Consider the following 20,156-nt stretch of genomic DNA (forward strand, 5'->3'; position numbering starts at 1 on the left):
TTGTTTGGTTACATGAGTCTAGAGATTTCAAATATCTAGACTATTTTAAATTTATGGAGTTATGATTCATAAAATAAATTGTTTGGTTAATTTGAATATGTAGAATGAAATCTGTTTGGTCGATGTAATTTTTGAGAATGTGCAAACTCCTAATTCTTATATGTAGTATGCATTTTCATAACTGGAATCTATGCAACAATGCGTGTTGTAATTATAGCTTGTATATACAAGGGAGGTGTTAATTTATATATAGGGTGAGAAACCCAACTCCAATGAGATTTGAATTCTTTATCTTCCATAAAAGTGAGGTGTCAGTGCTTTAAAGCTTTCATTTTAGGTATCAAGTGTAATTTGCTCTAAATAATGTTGACAATAGCTATATTACCTCTCATCAAATCTGTTTGTCGAGGCCACGTTAACGATGTTGTCGATCTCTCTCGACATCTCTTCCCTTAAATCTGAAGCTCCTGTACCTAAGTGTTCGAAAGCAATGTCGCCGGTGACTGCAGTCATCTTCTTCGAGATGAAGGAATCGAAGCTGGCACCATGTTTCTCTCTCAGAACCCTAAAAAGTTCCTTGCCGATCACCTGAAATCAGTATTGTTATTATTCAAAGAGTGAAGGAGAGAAGAGTAATTAATGAACATTAATTAAGTATGATGAGAGATGAGCATGCATGCAGGATGAAGTAATACCTCCCCATGCAGTCTTTGTTCCGCCGACTCTGCAGCTATTAATAGAAGATAAAGCATCTTGACGTTTGGCTGTATCCTCAGCACTTTGTCTATGAATACGGTATTTTCAAGACCCTGAACTTAATTAGAAACACACAAACAACAAAGCGTCCATACCCACACACCTAGACCTATAAATGGATAGTCGAAATCCGCCTCCGAATTTACCTTCATATTTGTTTAAGGGTATCTGTATCTGAAATTTTTCTTATCGAAAAATATCCGTGTCCGTTCGCTAAGCAACTGGATTTGGATTTGGATAGTTGCTTATCGGATCGGATAATATCCGGATTGAATAAAGTATTTAACATTTTTTTTTCTTTAAAAATGGATGATAATCGGATTTGGATACTGGTAATTGGTATTCGGTAATCAGAAATTAGAAATATATAATAAGAAATATAAAAAAGTGACAATTATCAATTAATAATCAGATAGTTTGTCGGATCGGATTATTATCGAATATCAGATAAAGTTTCGGAATCGAATTCGGATGCCTTTTTTAAATTTTTTCCGGACTCGGATAGTGGATTTGCTAATCGGATTCGGAAACTGGTGTATCCGAGCCGAATCCGATCCGTTTATAGGTCTACACACACCAACATTACGTTTTGCTAGTGACCCAGCAAAAAACGCGCGCACACACATAGGGAAATGATCTCTAGGTTTTGCTAGTAACCCAGCAAAAAGCACACACGCAGAGGGTTTTGCTTGCAAGAAACCAAGCGCCAGTGATTAAGATGACGCACAGGCAGGCGCGCGCGCACACACACAAAGGAGAACGGTCCCTACGTTTCGCTAGAAACCCAGCTGCACCAGTGACCAAGATGGTCTTCTGCTCAAGAGACAGAACGACGCCCATAGTCACATGGGAGAAAGCAATGACAGAAAGAGAGCTGCGGAAGAATATCTCTGCAGTAACATGGGGGACGAAAGACAACATGGTTGGTGATACGCATCCAATAACAATTAATGGTGACTGACATTGCCGAATCCGGATCATCACCCTTGACGTGGAGCACAGAGTGCTCCCCGACGGGTTTACAACCACAAATTCGGTGGGACCCACCGGTAAAAAAAAAAAAAAAAAAAAAAAAAAACCTCCCATCACCCAACCCCTGGGTCCCCCTGTATTTATGGTGGAAAAGCCGTCGGGGAGCACAAAGTGCTACACCAACGGGTAGCTGATCCGGACTCGACATTGCCGACCATTTTTTCAAGTAAATCCTAAATTCACCGCACCGTTTGAGTGATGTGATGTACAGTCCCAATTAGTGTTCAAAATGTCGGCCATGGTCACAAGTGACAACACGATCTTCCCCCTGATTTCAACAATAAATCAGCAATATATCGTCAACGTTCAAAAAACCGACCATTGGCCATTTATCGAAAATTAGCGATATATCGCCAATGTTGACGCTGTATGGGTGAATTTTCAACCGAATTTTTACCTAATTTTGCCCATTTTCTCTCAAAAACTTCAACAACATCTCTCCTATTTCTTGCATTTTAACCCTATTTTGCTCCGATCTTCGACGTTTATGAGTACATCTTGCTTCGTTATTAACGACTATCATGTTGTTTGTGTCGATTAAGCGGAATTTCATATAGATCTGTGAGTTTTTTCATTTTACAAATAATCATTTTTCTCTAACTGATTTTTATCAAGATGAATGCCATAATGTTGTTGAATGGTTATAAAATTAAAGTATGTTGAACACCATGAGCTTATCTACAAGCTCACGAAGTTGGAATTTTTTTTCACAAAGTAATTTATTTTTTAATTTTTTTGGGAGTAAGAAATTGTATTTTTCTACACTGAAAATACTTATATTTAAAGTGAAAAATATGTTATATAGTGAGAAAAAACATATGTGGAATTCTATGGGCTGATCTACAAATCACGAAGTCAAAATATTTTTCCACCCAAAAAATAATTATTTTATTTTAAAAGAATGATTAAAATATTAATAAAAGATATAAATAATTATGAAAGAAGGAGGAAAATGGGGGAAAATAGGGGAAAATAGGGAGAGTTTTGAAAATTATAAAAAACTATGGATAGCTATATAAGTATTTTTCAAGTGCTACCCATGTGGTTTTATAGCCGGTTTTGATATGGTAGCCTATTTTTTTGCCAAAAAATTGTAAAAGTTCATTTTGTATTTAAAAAGTAAATGAAAATTTGCTTTTTTTTTTTTTTGGTGAACAAAAAATTGCTAGCTAGGCACTTAGGAACAAGTTGTTTATTTGTATAGAGAAAATTATTTTTGTGTTGTTCAGTGACTTATGCAATCATTTTGAATGCAACAGTTATCATGTCTGCTAGGAGTTAGAAAGGAGTTGGTTCATAGGGTGGACGGGGACAACCACAATCATAGCAACTGGAAGATCCTCAAAAATTTGCAACATGAGGGAGGACTAACCCAGCATGACAGTACGGTGTGGCTATTTATGGATATAAAAATAAAACAAAATGTAATTTTTGTGGGAAGAAAATCTACTCAGGTGGCATTAGCAGGTTTAAGGGTCACGTCATTGGGAGTTCAAATGATGTGCCCACATGCATGGAGGCCTATCCAGATGTAGTGAAGGCACTTAGGGATTTACAGAAAACAAAGGGAAGAAGAAAGAAGATAAGAGGAGAGTGAACAAAGCACTACAAAATGTGGTGAGGGGACAGTTATCATACATAGATGATTCAAATGATGATCAAGATAATGATGTGGGGAGAGATCAAGAAGAGAGGGACATGTGGTAGGCCATGGCAGAGAGCAGGCGAGATGCACTATCAAGAGCAGGATAGAGCCGAGCTAGAGCTTCATAAGTTGGTTCCTCTGGGCCTACAGGGGTTGAGGCATCTGGATCTAGGGGGAGCGGTGGTGTACTTGACATGTTTAGTAGACAGAGTCAGAGGGCCCTTTGTAAAGTAAATCTAGCAGGACTAGCACCATCTGATTAACCATTCCATAAGGACATGATATTATTGTAGGATCCTGAAGTTTTTAGGAGGAAGGGGGCCAAACATCCCAAGATTTCTGGTGCATGAAATGGTATGGCTAAGAATGTTAAAAAGGCAATGTCAAAGTAGATGTATTATAGTTCCATTCCAGCAAATACAACACATGGTCCATACTACAGGCACATGATTGTTACTATTGCAAATGTAAGTCCTGGATAATGAGGGTCCCACCCATACAAAGTTGATGACCACCTTTCTTCAGGAGGAGGAGGAGCTGCAACAATATATAGATAGTATGAAACCTTTCTGGGATACATAAGGATGCAACAACATGTTTGATGGATGGATCGGTGCGACGAAAAAGCCCATCATCAATTTTATGGTATACTATGATGGAGGACCATTTTCTTGAAATCTGTGCAAGCTATTGGTCATACGAGAGACTACATATATATCTTTGGTCTCCTACAGGATGTGATAGATGAGGTTGGGAAGAAGAATGTGATGCAAATTGTCACTGACAATTGCTTCAACTTTAAGAAGGCCGGTGAGGTGTTGATGAGTTCGCGAGACTATCATCTTTTTTGGACACGTTGTGCAGCTCATTCTATCGACCTCATGTTGAAGGACATTGAAAAAATTAACATTGTCTAGAACATAGTTGAAAGGGCTAGACAGAGTAACCAACTTCGTTTACAATCATAACATTACTCTTGCCAGGATGAAAGGTCATGTGGAGGTGAGTCGGTGCAATCTAGTTTGACAAGATTTGTGACGAATTTCCTCTCCTTGAGCAGTATGCATGAGAAGAAGTCAGGCCTCAGATCCATGTTTGCATCCCATGAGTGGTTTTATTGGGTTGGATCCAAGTAAGATAACTATCTACTATTTCATTTTACAAAATATTATACTATGACTATCTTGTATATCTACTATCTACTGATTTAATGAGTTTGTGATAATTCTGTACGAGTAACGGGCGTGAGGCATATAACACATTATTATTTGATGTATAACAACCCCCGCATTTCTAACCTAGGATTTGTATTGCAACTTTGAGTACCCAAAGATCCAACCGGAATAAACTGTGGAGTATCCGAATTGAAGTCCAGGATCCTTACCCTGAGCCATGGATCTGGATTCCACCGATGGAGAACCTGCCTTACTGGGAATCCGAAGTAGAACCCGTAGAAACCTTGATGGACTTGGAAAGTGAATCACCAGTCGAAGTCAAGTTGTGATTGAAGATGTCCAAGATCAAGGTAAGAACACCCCCCATGTTGGTTAGGGTTAGGTTTGTGTTGGGGATCAACCGGTTGAGCAAAACACCCAAGTACTGAAAAGTATTAGGGGGTGGTTGCTTAAGGCGGTTGATTGACCAACCAACCGCCCGAAGCGACCAGCCAGGTCTGTTTATGAGAATTAAACCCTATTTTGCTCCAGACCTCTATAAATAGCCAACCACGTCTTATTTTCATATTATTATATTCATGGAGGTTGTTGTGGATGGTTAGGAGGTAGAGAACACATGTTGGTGGGTGAAGGACGAGTGATTCGCGGAGAAGCTTCGATCCTTAATCCGTTTAGCGAGTCAATTGGAGGTAAGATGATCTCACACTCTCTTTATCCATTTTCTTCTCCTTAAGTAGTGTGAATCCTTCCTCCATATTTTGTGGGTGGTTAATCGTGATGGTTATGGTCATTCCATCAATGATCTTGATTGGATCATATCCAAAAATGGATCCTTGCATCCGAATAAAGGATTGAGTTAATTAAAGGAGATAATGTGATTACTGAACCACTAATTGTTTTGGGTTTTGGATTGTGTATGAGTTGTTAACTTATTGAGGATGAAATTCAGATTTAGATCATCCCAAAATTGGATTAAAATTGGGAGATCAAAAGTCAAAATTTCAGATTGGAGTTGCTGTCTGTAATTGGGGCAATCGCTTAGGGCGGTTGATTGACTAAACCAACCGTCATAAGCAACCGGCTAGGTCACAGAAGCCCAGTCAGTCAATTGCTTGCTCTGTTTTGATTTTCATTCATAATGTAATTTTGTAACCTATCTATAGGTGATCTCTAAGGTTTACTGGAACTGTTGTTAGAGAGGTTTGACTACACTTATATTAGTAGTCTTTCCAACTTCGATAGGTAATGATACATTCTTACATATATGTATTGACATGATCTATGATGAATTACCGTAACTTTGAATGCATTTGTATTCTTGTAACTTGTTGTAACAGTATGTTTATATGAATTATGGTTAGATATATATTGTGAATGATGGTTATATGTACTTTAATTACTATGTGATGTTGAATGCTTAATTATATGATGGTAGCTGATGATGTGATAAAACTATAATGGAGGGTATCCTTATTGGGTAGCCATTGTTTGGAATATCAGGGACTGTGGTATGGGAAACTGCTTATTGATGCCCTCAGCACTATCATGGTTGCTGGATGACATACCTAGGAGGTCTAGATTGCATGGCTAGGTACCCATACATGCTACTACCCTTTCGGTAGGGGTATTGAAGCCAAATGACCCGTGATGATAGTGATGTGACTCTGTCTCATCCTACAACGGTAGCCAGTTTGTGCGGAGAGTCAGTGGTCCACTGTTGATCATGCATTGGTAGGGTTGCATAGGTTAGGGTTGGGCTCATAGGCGTCCAAGGAGTTGCTGGGAGTCGTGAGGGGACATGAGATCATCCTCCCCAACAATATGTGGACCATAGGGTTAGGGGATGGAGTCCAACAGAGGTAACCAGTCCGTGAGGATTCTCATTCCTAGGTAGAGAAGGATACTAAACCAAGTTGGTTGGTGCCATATGGGAACTGTTTGGACTACATGTAGTATGTCATTGTATGACTTGCATTGGATTAGAAACCCTAACATGCGCCAGTATTCATGCCAATGGTCGCGGTGAGAGACTATGGACCTAAACTCCAACCATGGTTGATTGACAAGGATTGAACCCCTTGACTGGGATCCCAATAGAGGTAACTAGTCCTTAAGGGATCAGAGTGACTAGACCTACCCAGAGGAGGGTTGGTGTTATATCTTAAAGCATGTTCACCGTATTAGAGACTTGCATAGTTAGATTCTAGCTACACCCATACACTTGCATATCATCCTTTGTATATGTTGTTTATCTTGATATAATGTTGACATGTATATGAGTGTTTACTTACTGAGTTTGTAAGAACTCATTCTTTTGTGAATATTTATTAAATTAAACAGATGGGATCCTGGATCGGGAGAAATTCCCTATGATTGGGAGAACCCCAATGAAGAAGTTATGGAGGCGCCAATGGGAAGTGACGGTGTATGTCACGAAGCCACCTGTGGATGCCTGGAGTGCGCATACATCACCCATTGATGGTAGGAGGATTCAAATAGCGCTTCAGTTTGAGAAGTCAATGGAAGAAGGATGGATGACTCCCTTCATTGCGAAGCTAGAAGAAAAGACCATCGCCTATGAAAGAGCACAAAGAAACAATCAGACTTAATTTAATTTTGCTTCCGTTGAACTCTATTAATTTTGGGACATGATTACTCTTTTTCATTGATTCATTCCTTTCGAGTATTGGACTCTTGTAATTCATTTTATTTAATTATTTGGATTATTCTTGCTCTTGATTATTATTTCGTGCATTTATTATCACTGGTGGGTAAACCGTGGATCGCACCTACGGGTTAGGAGGGATCGATGCCGGCGGGTGGGGTGTGACATGATGAGTATTGAAAAAATGTGATTGTAGTGTTGCAGACCTTAGAGCCCATTATAATGGTCTTGCATATGGTGGACTCCTCCTAGAGGGGACCCACTATGCCCCACCTGTATGCAACCCTTGAGCGTATGAAGGTTGCCATATATGCAGGAAGCCCCGGACGGCAAAGGCTTTCTTGGATATTATGTATGCACGATGGACCGCTCATTTGATGCATCCCTTGCACAGGGCCAGTAAGTAAATATTGTGGGTTGTTGACTTGTAGGTATTCGTAATCATTCAATTCTAACTATAAGCTTTTGTAATTGTACAACCTATTTTCTAAACCCTAGATATCAATATAGTGAACATGTTCGACACAAACCTACTGGATGCCCTGTTGCATGTAGTTTCAGGGTTGGAGCGGGATTAGATGGTCCAATCATTTTGCCACAACAAGGTGAAATATCAAAGATTTCAAACGATTAGAACTTGTATCTATTGTTTAAAGACTTTAGCTAACTATCAATACAATGATTGTAGTTCAAGTTGTTTAGGGACTGATTTGGGTCCTTTAGTGCATATGTTTCTATACAGGGCAGAGAAAATAGTGATCCAGGTTAGATTTTAGATGCATAAATTGATTTTATGATAAGTATTTAAGTTCTAACTTAATGTATTTATAGTAATGCAATTGAGTGGTGATATCTCTTTGGGAACAGTGCATCCAACCTCCATATACTAGCAATCAACATCTTATCTTAGACTTGCTTTGCCCTCTCTGGGTGCGAGAGGAATTGAAGTACATTTAACACAATCCACTCCAAGAGGAGGAACTAGTTGGGAAGCCAACGCCTAAATGATTTAGTGCTTTTTCACTACAATATGAGGTTGAAGACACCACATGCCAAGGAACAAGCTGAGAATAGTTGGCAGATCATCAATCTCGATGATAGATTCGAGGTGGGTGCAAATGAGTGGGATCCCCTCACTCAATGGATTTTGGACAGGTGTGAGCCGGTGTTGGACTAGCTTGGAGGGAGGCGTGACCTAGAGCTAGCTTAAGCTGTAGGGGTTGATGTCGATGAGTTGATGGCCTCTCAAGATGGGCAGGCACATGAACAAGAGATTACTGGTACTATTGATGAGGATTGGATGGTGGCACCAAGCATGCAAGAGGGCAATCCAAATGACACACTAGCTCCCAATCTATTGAGAGGGATGATGATGATGATGGTGGTGGAGGACTTGAAGAGCATTTGCATGTTCTATTACCAGAGACACAACAACCCCCACTCAGATACACATCAAGATCATGGTGGTGAGCAGTATGGTGGTCATGATACGAGCCACAACTGAAAGGGGAAGGGCCATGGGAAGCAGTACGGACAAAAGGTGGTTATGATGATGTCATCTTTCCGCACGGATCTTATGGATGCTACGGTTCTTACGTAAATCCTTCAGCTCCGGATCTGGCGGACAACTTTATAGTCCATGAGCTTGGATGAGTCTGTAGGCTCCACATCTGCTTATGGGCCTATCGGTCTTTGTGGTGTCCCTCCTCCTCATGGATATTATGGTAAGGGTATGGGTATCCCCTTTAGAAGTTCGTATTATGGGCACTCACACGACAATAGTGATTATGAGCATGGTCTCTTAGGGTCAGAGTTAGTTGTGGAGTCCATATTTGGCTCGTGGTAGACAGGCCCTCCATTTGCACAGTCACTTGCACTAGTAGTACCATCATTACTCCTGCAGGACCTTCCTTGGCCCTATTCTTACTTCCCTCACATGGGAGTTCTCTTGGAGGCGGAAGATGACTGCTATAGAGCTGCAATTTAGGACTATCTTGACAACTATCAGTATCAAATGACATGGGATCAACATGTAAAATGGTTGGGGGACTGGATGATTGCCACTATGGGTTGGACAGAGGAGAGTTAGGAGGAGTTGGATCCACCAAGGCACAATACTTGGTATTGAGAATTTGAGATTTGAGATGATTGGATGACTCTATGTACTTGCCTACTCTACTGTACTTCAGTGCTAGCATTGTATCTTGTAATTGCATAATAAATTGTAGACCTTAGTACTTCTCTTACTAGTTGTGCATTTGTGTTCTCTTTGCATGTTTACGTTGATTTATATGAGTTTTGTAGACTACCAATTTTGCTTGCATATAGCCAGACATGTGTCGATCAGGAACATTAGTTTAGACGATGTTTTAGGTCAAAATAATGCTCTCAGTGTGTTTATTGGCCTCAAATTAGGCTACACAACAAATTTAGGCCCAAATGACCCCAAATACTCCTCAGAGCCAGGGGTTGATTTTTCACCGACACCCCTCCAAAAGTCACCCAAAATGTTGTGACATGTCGTCGTGTCGGTGGGGTCGCTTGCCATCGACACGGCGACATGAGGCGACTTTTCGAACCTTAATACACTTTTATCATGACCACCATACTGCTCATGAGAATATAGACGAAAAACCAATACTATTACCCTATTAAATATAGAAGACATGCATTTTCAATTGAAAAAATTGGTTACATAGGTTAGAGTTTGGGTTCTTAAACTTTGGTAGGGTTGGGTAGGGTTTGGGTCTAGAGATTAGGTTTTCCAAGGTAGGATTGGGTGCTGTTGTTTAAAAAGGGTCTTGCCCGCGCAATGTACGGTTGAGATCAAAACAAGGATCGAGATTTTGATCTTGATCGCTCATTTCACACAAGTGTTGAAAACAACTTTTACGAAACGAACAGTTGAGAGCGAAATCTCAATTCTAGTCTCGATTTTGACCTTAGGCAGCACGATACTGTGCATTTAATGCACAACATCCAAGCAATTTCAGTTTAAAATGTGCTTTTTATGCTACAATGCCTTTTTCTTATTTTCTCCCTCAAATTATTCAGGTATCAGTCTTTCACTCAAGTGGGTCGACAAAGTTCAAATTTTTTTTGATAAATAAACTGTTGTTATCAAAGTCCCATAGCAAAATATAACAGGGGAAACAAAAATGAGTACGAAGAAGGGAAAGAACACCGATCTTCAAGGAGTAGATTGAAAGAGGAAGGCAAGACTTTATGAGGCAACGTAACGGTGAATGTACTTCTTGAAAAATCAACATTAGAGGCAGGGAGGGAGTTAACTGAAATTTGAAATAAATAAATAAATAAATAAAGTGGATGACTTTCCAAATCATGTCAAGGAACCTAGATTTAAAGTCCGTCTCCTGAGATACCTCTCTCATCATACCATAAGTGATGGATAATAATAGTATTGAAGAGTATTTTACTAAAGGGATAACAAATAATAGAACTTGAAAATGATCTCAAAGACTCAATCCCAATCCCTACTAAAGCTGAAGAGCAAGGCCAAACATAGAAGAGCGATTTTCCCAAATGGGTGTGGATTGAAGGGGGCAAAGAGAAGAGTAAGTGTTCAATATCCTCTAGATTAGTCCAACATTAGAGACTATTCAGCTTAATAGGGATACGGTGGCTAATGAGGAAGGACAGGGTAGGAATGTCAAGATCCATGCAGTAAAGGTGTCAATCAATATAATTTTAGGAATTCCATATGTTTTCATTTTGGCAAGAGAATATAAATAAAAAACCAATACCATAACCCTAATTAAATCTAGAAAACAAATGCATTTTGAATTGAAAAAATTGGTTAGGTAGGTTAGAGAGTGGGTTTGGTTTCTACTCTGGTAGGGTTGGGTAGGGTTATGGTCTAGAGATTAGGGTTCTAGGGTAGGACTGGGTACTGTTGTTTAGAATGTGTTTTTAAGCTACAATTTTCCTCTTTAAACAAGTCACTAAAGAAAGCATTAATTCTACTGATTGGGTGCCGTTGTGTATTAGAGACACATCAAATCGTCCTTTTGTTTGTATTGTGAATTTGTTACTGTTCTAATGTGCTGATAGATACCTGGCTAGGAAGGCTCTTTCATTATTGAGAGTGATAGTTTGACTTGCGTCCAATCCCTTCTCCAGAGTGATCTCTATGATAGTTGTTCTTCTCTATAATGAAGGTTTTGTCAAGATTTCTCTAATCCTTCTTTTACTCATCTGGCGTCCATTTCCCATGTATTCCTAGGGTTGTTAATGGCTTAACCAACACCATAGGATGGAAGACACCTTGTGATTTGTTTATAGTGGCTCTAAAATTCTGCTTGACCAGTTACCTGTCTTCATAGTTAACAGTCAGATTAACCACCTTATTACTTAGAATTATATCCTTGTTCCTTGCAGTTTATTCTGTTACAAGTTGTTTTATATAAGACATGAATGTGTCTTATGATGTCTGATGATACGATTTTGAGTGACTTGAGTGTAAAGGGTTCTTGGGAAGTGAGAGCAAAAGTAATTGAGTTGAGCTTGAAAGATTTCAGAAAGTTATAGTCTTGTAAAGTGCTCTGGTTGTGCTTGTAATTGGTTTGATCTCCTTTGTGGATTAGTGCCTGATGCAGATTGCTTTGTCTGTTTCTTGATTCATTCTTTGGTGGGTTATTGCTGTTTTATTGCGTGTTTTAGTTTCAGTCTGTTCTCTGGTTGTTTTGAGTTCTGCTCTTGGGGCTCAACTTCAGTGAACACTGAACTGCGTACGACCAAGATTGAACAGGTTGGACAAGGTTGAAATCTCGACTACTCATTTTGCATATTTTTTTCGTTACAGATAGGTATGGCTGAAAAAAGAAAAAAAGAAGAAAAATCAGATGGTCTAGATTTCGACTTGGATCATCATTTGATCATTGACCGTAAGCACTCAGTATTGCACAATGTGCATAGAAACCCTTCGCCTGCACTACGGGTTCCAAAAGTGTCTTCACCCCAAGATCCACCCAAACCTTGGGCCCCGGGTTCCGGACGGCCGCGGGAGGGAGGGGGGATTCGTTAGTGACCGAAATGGAGTTATCTAGGCCCCAACCCAGTGGGGGACCCTAGTCAACTCTCTTCACGTACCTTTGCTCCTCCCAGTCCCGTCTTGTTTTTTTTTTTTTTTTTTCTTTTCTGGTTGGGTTCGTTTTCGTTTCTTCCTTCGCGGTGGGCTCCTGCCTTTTTTGGGGTTTTCTTTTACAACTGGATACGTTTTTGTTTTTGGTTTTTCTGCTCCTCTGGAATAAATCAACCTACTAGAAAAATAATCTTAATGGAAGCATGACCAGAACCAGGCTTATGGGTTCAGATTCTTTTCGTGGTTATTATTTGATTCTAATAACTTGAAGGCCAGCCGCTGTTCTTCTGAGATTTCTGGACTAGTTGCGTTCATCGTATATATGCTAACCCTAATTTTGAACCCGGATCTTCAAATCATTTCCAACCCTAATCTATGCTTCAGTACTATGACCCTCAAATGTCTGGTAATTGCTACTGTAAGCGCTTCATGACCCTAGCTATGGGTTGAGGTTTCATTTTCCATATAGGGCCCTAAGTGGATCCAATATTATTATTGTTTTCCACCACCAACTAACTTTGCAAACCGTGGAGGTGGAGCCACGCTACCCCGCTAAAGAAGATAGAGGCCACCTTGTGGTTAATGAAATGGGGAGGTAAGGGTAAGAAATATGCATACTTAGTCAATCAATCACCACTAGTATTGCTGCCTTATTTCCTCCTGCAGCCGATAAACCTATAATGAAATTCATGGATACATCTTCAAACACCATCTGTGTAAAATCCCGTAAAGTCTTAATCCGATAACCCATCGTTTTAGGTCTATGAACCCGAAGTGCAAGTAGAAGAGCAACTTTGGACCATTCAAGTTGAGACCAAAAGTTTGAGAATCCAACCTATGGAGTTGGATGAACTAGAAGAAACCCGACTACCCTAATTGATTTCAAGAGGAGAGAGAAAATAAGTCAAAAAGACATAAAAATGAGATTTTGGTATACACAAAAACCTATGCCAGAGGACTCCAATGCCAAGATCAAGTATACCATTAGTTTAGAAATGTTTAGAGGAGCCTACCCTCCAAAGCCCATCTAAAAAGGCATTTGCATGTGAAAGTTTTAGGGCCGGTTGATAGGGGCTCAATTTGAATGACCACCCTCTACCTAGAAAACGATAGTTTCGGGTTTTCAGACTTTAAAATCCTATTTTATTGCTTTCTAACCTCATAAATGAAATGCTTATGCTACTTGGATCGAGGCTGAGGGTTTGGGAGAGGATAATAGCTTGGAGTTGGGAGGAATGCTTGCACGTGAGGCAGTGCCGAAGCGCGGATTACATATATAATTGTGTGTTGAGGTAAGAAGACCTAGAAACCTCTATTTTCAACCATTCTTTCATGGTATTTGTGGTGCTTGTTTGCAACAATGATGGGAATGGTGGAAGTTGGTATGAATTGAATGCTTATTCTTTTTCTCCATTGTGTTTCCCAACCTCTTTGAGCGCTGGTTGGTTTCATTCCACCCATTTGAGATGCCTGTGGGAGACTCTTTGAGAACCAAATGGGACTTTTTGATTTGGGATTAGTTGGGATGATTGGAATGTGTTTTGGGACAATACTTGTCACACCTCACTCAGCCGGATACAGACTCAACCAAATACCCGTGGGGGTGATAACACTACAGGATCTAGTTTCATAGTCTATCCATAACAATAATACAACATGGCATAATCCAAAAGTAGGAAAAGGAAATAATGTATCAAGTATCAAAGTATCAAGAGTTATTAGAATTATCCTCAAATCTTATCTCAAAGTTAGTTTAAACAAAATTAGAGTTTGAAAGAAGTAATTGTTCAACAATGGATGTGGAATCCCTCAGATTTCTAACCCTTTAACTCGAGTAGGTGACAACTATGGGCCATTCGAGTTGAGACCGAAGGTTCGAAAATGAACCCCATGGTATGGATGACCCTATTGATGACTAGGCCACTCTCTTAGAGTTTAAGGGGAGGGAGAAAGTCAATCATGGAGGTATTAAAAAGAGATTTTGGAACGTCTGAAAATCGATGAATGAAAATCCAAATGACGAGGTAAATATACCCAAACGTAGGCCCTTGAAAGACCTTTAAATCAAACTAAAAATCACCGGAATCAGAATTTGGTTGAGGGGGAAACCAAGGGCCGGTCGATCGGGCCGGTTGATAGCCCCTTGCCTAGTTAGGGGTAGTTTCGGGAAAATGGCTGGACTCCTTAGGCATAGTCCCCGAACACATCTCTCCATGTATATCTGTGTCCTCTCCCTCCGGTCCTTCGAAGGACTCTGTCGCTGCCGGACCCTCCAAGTAAAATGAGTCCTCATAACCTACAATAGAATTTAAAGAAAATATACATCAAGGGACGAGTTCCACATAACTCAGTGAGGTCAATATAATCACACATCGCGCAATAGTCACACACATTTATATACAATATAGTTGAAAAGAAATAATGGATGGTAATGATGTTGATGCAAATATGATCCTAAACTCTAATGAATGTAGTCTTTATGGTAAACACACATTAAGTTACAACACCAACCTCCTTTGGGTGGTCGAGTCACTCTCCCTCACGACACTCAAGCATGTCTTTTAGGTTCACCACGATAATTGGGTCAAACCACATCATACGATGGCTCGGGTTTAGGTCATCACTCTCCACCAACCATTGATTTGAGAACTGGCGTGTGTCAGGGATAAGTCTAGCCCAATGCAAAGCCAACTACATCTCGTGCTACATGTGTTTCAGATACATCCCCTCATGCCTAGTGCTCTTTTGGTCTACATATCCTTCCCACCTAGGAATGCCATTCCTCACCCCACTCAAGCCATTTTTGGAAGCCCCATGGTAGAAGCTACAAGTGCAATGGTTGATATGATCAGAGAAAGAATCAATACAACACAGTTGAGGCAGAAGTCTTATGTGGACAGAAGAGGACTGACCTTGAGTTTTAAGTTGAGGATAGAGCTTTTCTAAAAGTATCACCTATGAAGGGAGTAATGAGATTCAACATCAAAGGAAAGCTCTACCCTCAGTACATCGGACCTTATGAGATCATTGAAGATGTTGGACCTATTGCATACCAATTAGCCTTACCTTCATTGTTAGTCGGTGTGCATGATGTGTTCCACGTATCGGTGCTATGTCAATATGTGGAAAATCCAACGCATCTCCTCCAGCAAGACCCTGGAGGTCTAGGTGCAGACCTTACCTATGAAGAAGAACTAGCCAAGATCTTGATAGGAAAGACAAGTAGTTGCATAATAGGACCATACCTCTGGTGAAGATTAGGTGGAAGAACCACACCCTTGAAGAAGCTTTTTGGGAGAAGGAAGATGAGAAATGAGAGCGAAATATCTTTATCTCTTTGAAAACCTAGGTATGCTTCCAATTTCGATGACGGAATTTCTTTTAGGGGGGGGGATGTGAAATCCCCCATGATCTTAACTTAGAAATCCTTATTGTAGGTCCAAAAACCCGAAGTGCAGGTAGAAGGCAACTATGGGCCATTTAGGTAGAGACCATTGGATTGAAATCCGAACCAATGGAAGTAGATGGAGATGATGCTGAGTTCGAGTTCTGTTAGAGTTTGGAAGGAGATCTAACTTGGACGTCGATGGATTTGGTAGATGGATCAAGTGTTCATTGATGACACATGTGGAAGCTCCCAAAAAATTAGGTAAGACCCTTTTGGAGTGTAGAATAGGAGCTAGGGCAGAGCAATGGGCTTTTTGGGCTTTGATTCTAATTTTGGAACTAAGTTCCAGGGGTTGGTCGATTAGCCTGGTTCTAGGTGGAAAGTGCAATTTTTGGAAATTAAATTTTCAAGGCTCTATTTAATGTGTTTTCATTCTAAAATGTGTCACTATTATCCATAGCCATCAAGAGGATGTCGAACTTGTTAGAGAGTGCCCTGCAAAGGTGAAAGATAGTCTGTAGATCTTCCGAAAAGCTTTCTGTGCCAAGTAACTTTCTCTAAAGGTTGGTACTTATCCCTGTTCTTTATAATTCTCTTTCACGGTTGATTTCTTCTACTGTTTAGACCTAGTAGGAGCCTTTTAGTTAATGTATCAACGTATTTTATCTATTCTCTTTGCTCTAAAGTGAATCCCCATTCACTTTGGTTCATCCGTGATTCTTCCAAATTGATTTCATAAAAGACCTAACTTAGGATTCGCTAGGTTTTCGTTTCTTTTGCGTCGTTGAATGCTTAAATGATGTTTTAGTATTATTTCAGAAATTTTTATGTATTTTGGGAATATTTTAGAACCCAATTTGGAGGCCTACATTCGATCTGAGTTGATTTTGTCCTTACTTGGAGATTAGTTGATTGGCTTGGTTGCCCCGTGCTACTAGCCCAAGTAGCTTCACCCCTAGGCAACCCACTCAACCAACCACTGCTTAATTGCAGTGTTGGTTTTTGTTTCTCTTTTCGATATAAGACCTCTAGGGTTATTTCTAACTTTTAACCATCATGTTATTAGGATTTTTTGGGAAGCGTGAGTATACTCTTTGAGTGTGTTTTTGAAGTTGGAAAACAATAGCAAGGTGATGGTGTTCACTTGTGTATAACATTGTCGCTTTCTTATTTTATATGAGACTTGCATATTGATACACATTCTGATTGTTCTAAGACTAAGGAATAATATTTATGTTTTGAAATTACAGAATACAAGTCGATTGTTATTGATATCGATGTAGGGATCAAACTTGAGGCATTATGGACTTGAATTGGTGTGTGAATTTTGAATGTTGATTTGAACTTTTTACGTCTTTGTGGGAGGTTGTTGTATGTTATGATTGTGAATTGGAGAATACCTATCTGGGTACTCCTGGCTTTGGATATCGGCGGTGGTGGTATGAGACATTGTCCTTTGATGTCCCCAGTATTTTTTACAATTAATGTTTGCCATGACTAGGAGGTCTAGAAGAGTAAGGTTAGGTACCCTGTCATATCACATCTTATCGGCGTGGGTATGATGCCAAGTGACCTATGGCAGCAGTGTGGGGTGGTGGGAGCTTAAGACCAGTAATCAACTCGTGAGAGGGCACAACCACATTGTAGGGGTCATTTATTGGTAGAGTTGCATATAATAGGTTTGGGTTCATGGAAGCTCAAGACCAATAACCAACCCGTGAGAGGTCATGAGAGCTTCCTACCCATTATATATGGATGACCAATAGGGTTAAGAGGAGGTGTAGTTCGAGTTGGTTGGAGCCATATGATACGTTGAATCTAGTAGGGGAGAGTAGGGGAGGATACTGAACTAAGATTTTGAGATGCATGAGGGGAAGTATATGAATAGGTTGATGTGACTGAGTAATTGACCTGCATTGGGCAAGGTATATCCTTGACATGCGTCAGTTCTCATGCCAATGGTGTGTGAGAGAGTGGTGACCTAAACCTTAGCCATGGTGATAGCCGGAGAGGGATGCCTTTATCCTTTACCCGGATCTCAAGGCCGATCCTACCTAAAGGAGGTTAGTGTTTTATCTTAATGTGTGTCTACCATATAGAGACTAGCATCAGTCAGAGTATAGTAGCATCAGTCAGAGTATAGTAACGTTGTTGCATTTCACTTCATATCATGATACACTATATGATGTTTGATTTAAACTGTGATTATGGTTATATGCTTGTGAACTACTTGCTGAGTTCTTTTAAGTTCACCCTTTGGGGAATTTGTTGCTTTAGATCTTATTGCAGGTACATATATTGCGTATCAAGATTACGAAGTGTAAGTGATAGACCTGTATAGTGTACAAGATTTTGGGGACTATAATGCACACAGTGATGAATGTTCGTGTCACGATGTCGCATACCAGGATTAGTGCAACTCATGAATTGGTTAACACCATTCGTGCAACATAGACTTGGGAGATTCGTAGGTTACATTTTTCTTAAAGACACTTACTCTTTGTAATTTAGGAGTTTTGTCTATACTTTCTTTTCCAATTGATTGTTTCAGTTTTGACATCACTTGCGCACTCACATTTGGTTTTGAGATCCTTCTAAGATCCTTGTAATTTGATTTACCTCTTTATTTATATTATTCATGACATTGATTTATTCTTATTCATGATTGGTCTATTGTGTGGAATGGTATGTGATTGTTTGAGACCTGATCTTGTGAGTGTGGATCACTCCCTCGGGAATTCGGGTGGATGGATACCAGGTTGGTGGATGTGATAGCTCTCATCAGTAGTAGAGCTCTCGTAAAAGAACCACACTACAAACACCTTATATGCAAGTGTGAAACTGAATTAGATCGTAGCTTAGTAGTATCTTTACTAAGGGTTAAATATTGCAATATCAAAAGTGTCCCCCCCCCCCCCGTCCCCGCCCCGTCCCCGACCGTGCCCTTCAATAACCAACTCTCTTGCGCCAACTCCACACTGGGTTCTTTCTTCGTCCTTTTTGTTTTTTTTGGTGGTGTTTTTCCCTTCCCTTTCCCTTCCTTCTCTTTTCGTCCTCCTGTCCCGCCTGCTTTTCCTCTCCTCCCTCTTCTTCTGGTGGTTCCTTTGGCCCCTCCTCGTTTTCCTTCTTCCTCTCTTTTTCGCTCCTCCCTCTTTCCCTCCTCTTTTTTCCTTTTCTTTTTCTCTGCTCTTGTTTGTTTGTTTCCTGCCTCCCGTTCTCTCCTCTCCGGCCCGGGGGGTCCCCCGCTCTCTTCCTGGGGGTTTCTTCTTCCCTTGTTTCTCGCTGTCGGTTTCTCCTTCTGGTTCTGTCTCTGTCCCTCCCTTCCCCTCTTCTCCTTCCCTTCCTCCCTCCCGTTGCTCCTCCTCCCTTGTCTCCCTTTTCCTCTCTCTTTCCTCCCCGTCCGTCCTTGCTCCTCTCCTTCCCCCCTTTGCTCGCGCTCTTGTCTCCGGGTCCTCGTTTCTCCCCCCGGTTCTGTGGGGCCTCCTCTCTCTCTCCTTTCCTCGCTGCCCTGTGTCCCTTCCCCTTCGTTCCCTGCTTTCCCTTCCTCTCCTTGCCTTCCCTCCTCTCTCCTCTTCCCTTTTTGTGCCCGTTTTTTCTTTGCTCCCTTTTTTTTCTTCCTGTTCTTTTGTCTTTCGGTGTTGTCCTTCGTTGTGTTGTCCGTTTCCGTTTTTTTGCTTTTCTTTCTTTCCTTCGCTTTGTTATGTCTTTCCGTTGGTTGGCCCCTGTGTCCCCTGGTTTCTGCTCGGCTCGTGTCGTTTCTCCGTTCGGATCTTCTCCCTGCCGGGTGCTCCTTCCTCTGTTCCTCTCTCCCTTGGTTTTTGCGTTTTGTTTCGTTTTCTCTCGTGTTGTTTCCGGTCCCGCGGGTGGTTCCTTTCGGTGCGTTTTCTTCCTCCGCGGGTCGGGGGCTCTCCTCGGTCTCTTCGGCGCCGTCTCCTCCTTTCCCCGTTTCTTCTGTGGTTGCCTTTTTGGTCGGGGCTGGGTTTCTCCCGCGGGTCGCTGGTTTGTCCGCCCGCCCCCTGTTTTGCCTCGGGTGCTTTGCTGGGGTTGTCCCCCCTGCCCTGGTGGGGGTCTCTTCTTCCGGTTCTCCGGCCTTGCTTCGCCTCCGTGGGCTCTTCGCGGTCCTCCTGGTTCGGGTTGGTCTGGCTTCTCTGGCCTCCCTTCCCCCTGCCTCGGGTTCTGGCGTCGGTCTCGGTTGTTGGGGTTGTTGGATCACGAATCCTATTTACATAGGAATATTTTTTAGCCACATAACATCGAATTACCTCTTGGTCAAATTTGTGAAACCAAGCTTGCAACAAGAGAAAAAATTGGGGATGGAAGCATTGATGACACAAAATAGATTAAAAAAAAAAAAAACCCTTTTTTTTTGGGTAGCGAGATGAAATTCGATGGGT

At 40.9% G+C, this 20,156-nt stretch overlaps 1 pseudogene; it reads right to left on the bottom strand.

The window, feature by feature from the left end:
- Positions 1-381: 381 nt before the first annotated feature.
- On the bottom strand, positions 382-1,677 carry LOC149004579 (alcohol-forming fatty acyl-CoA reductase pseudogene; annotated as a pseudogene).
- Between the last annotated feature and the right edge of the window lie 18,479 nt (positions 1,678-20,156).

Source organism: Hakea prostrata, chromosome 9, assembly GCF_041222555.1.
Source record: "Hakea prostrata isolate BN-2017 chromosome 9, UWA_Hpros_2, whole genome shotgun sequence".
Classification (NCBI taxonomy): Eukaryota; Viridiplantae; Streptophyta; class Magnoliopsida; order Proteales; family Proteaceae; genus Hakea; species Hakea prostrata.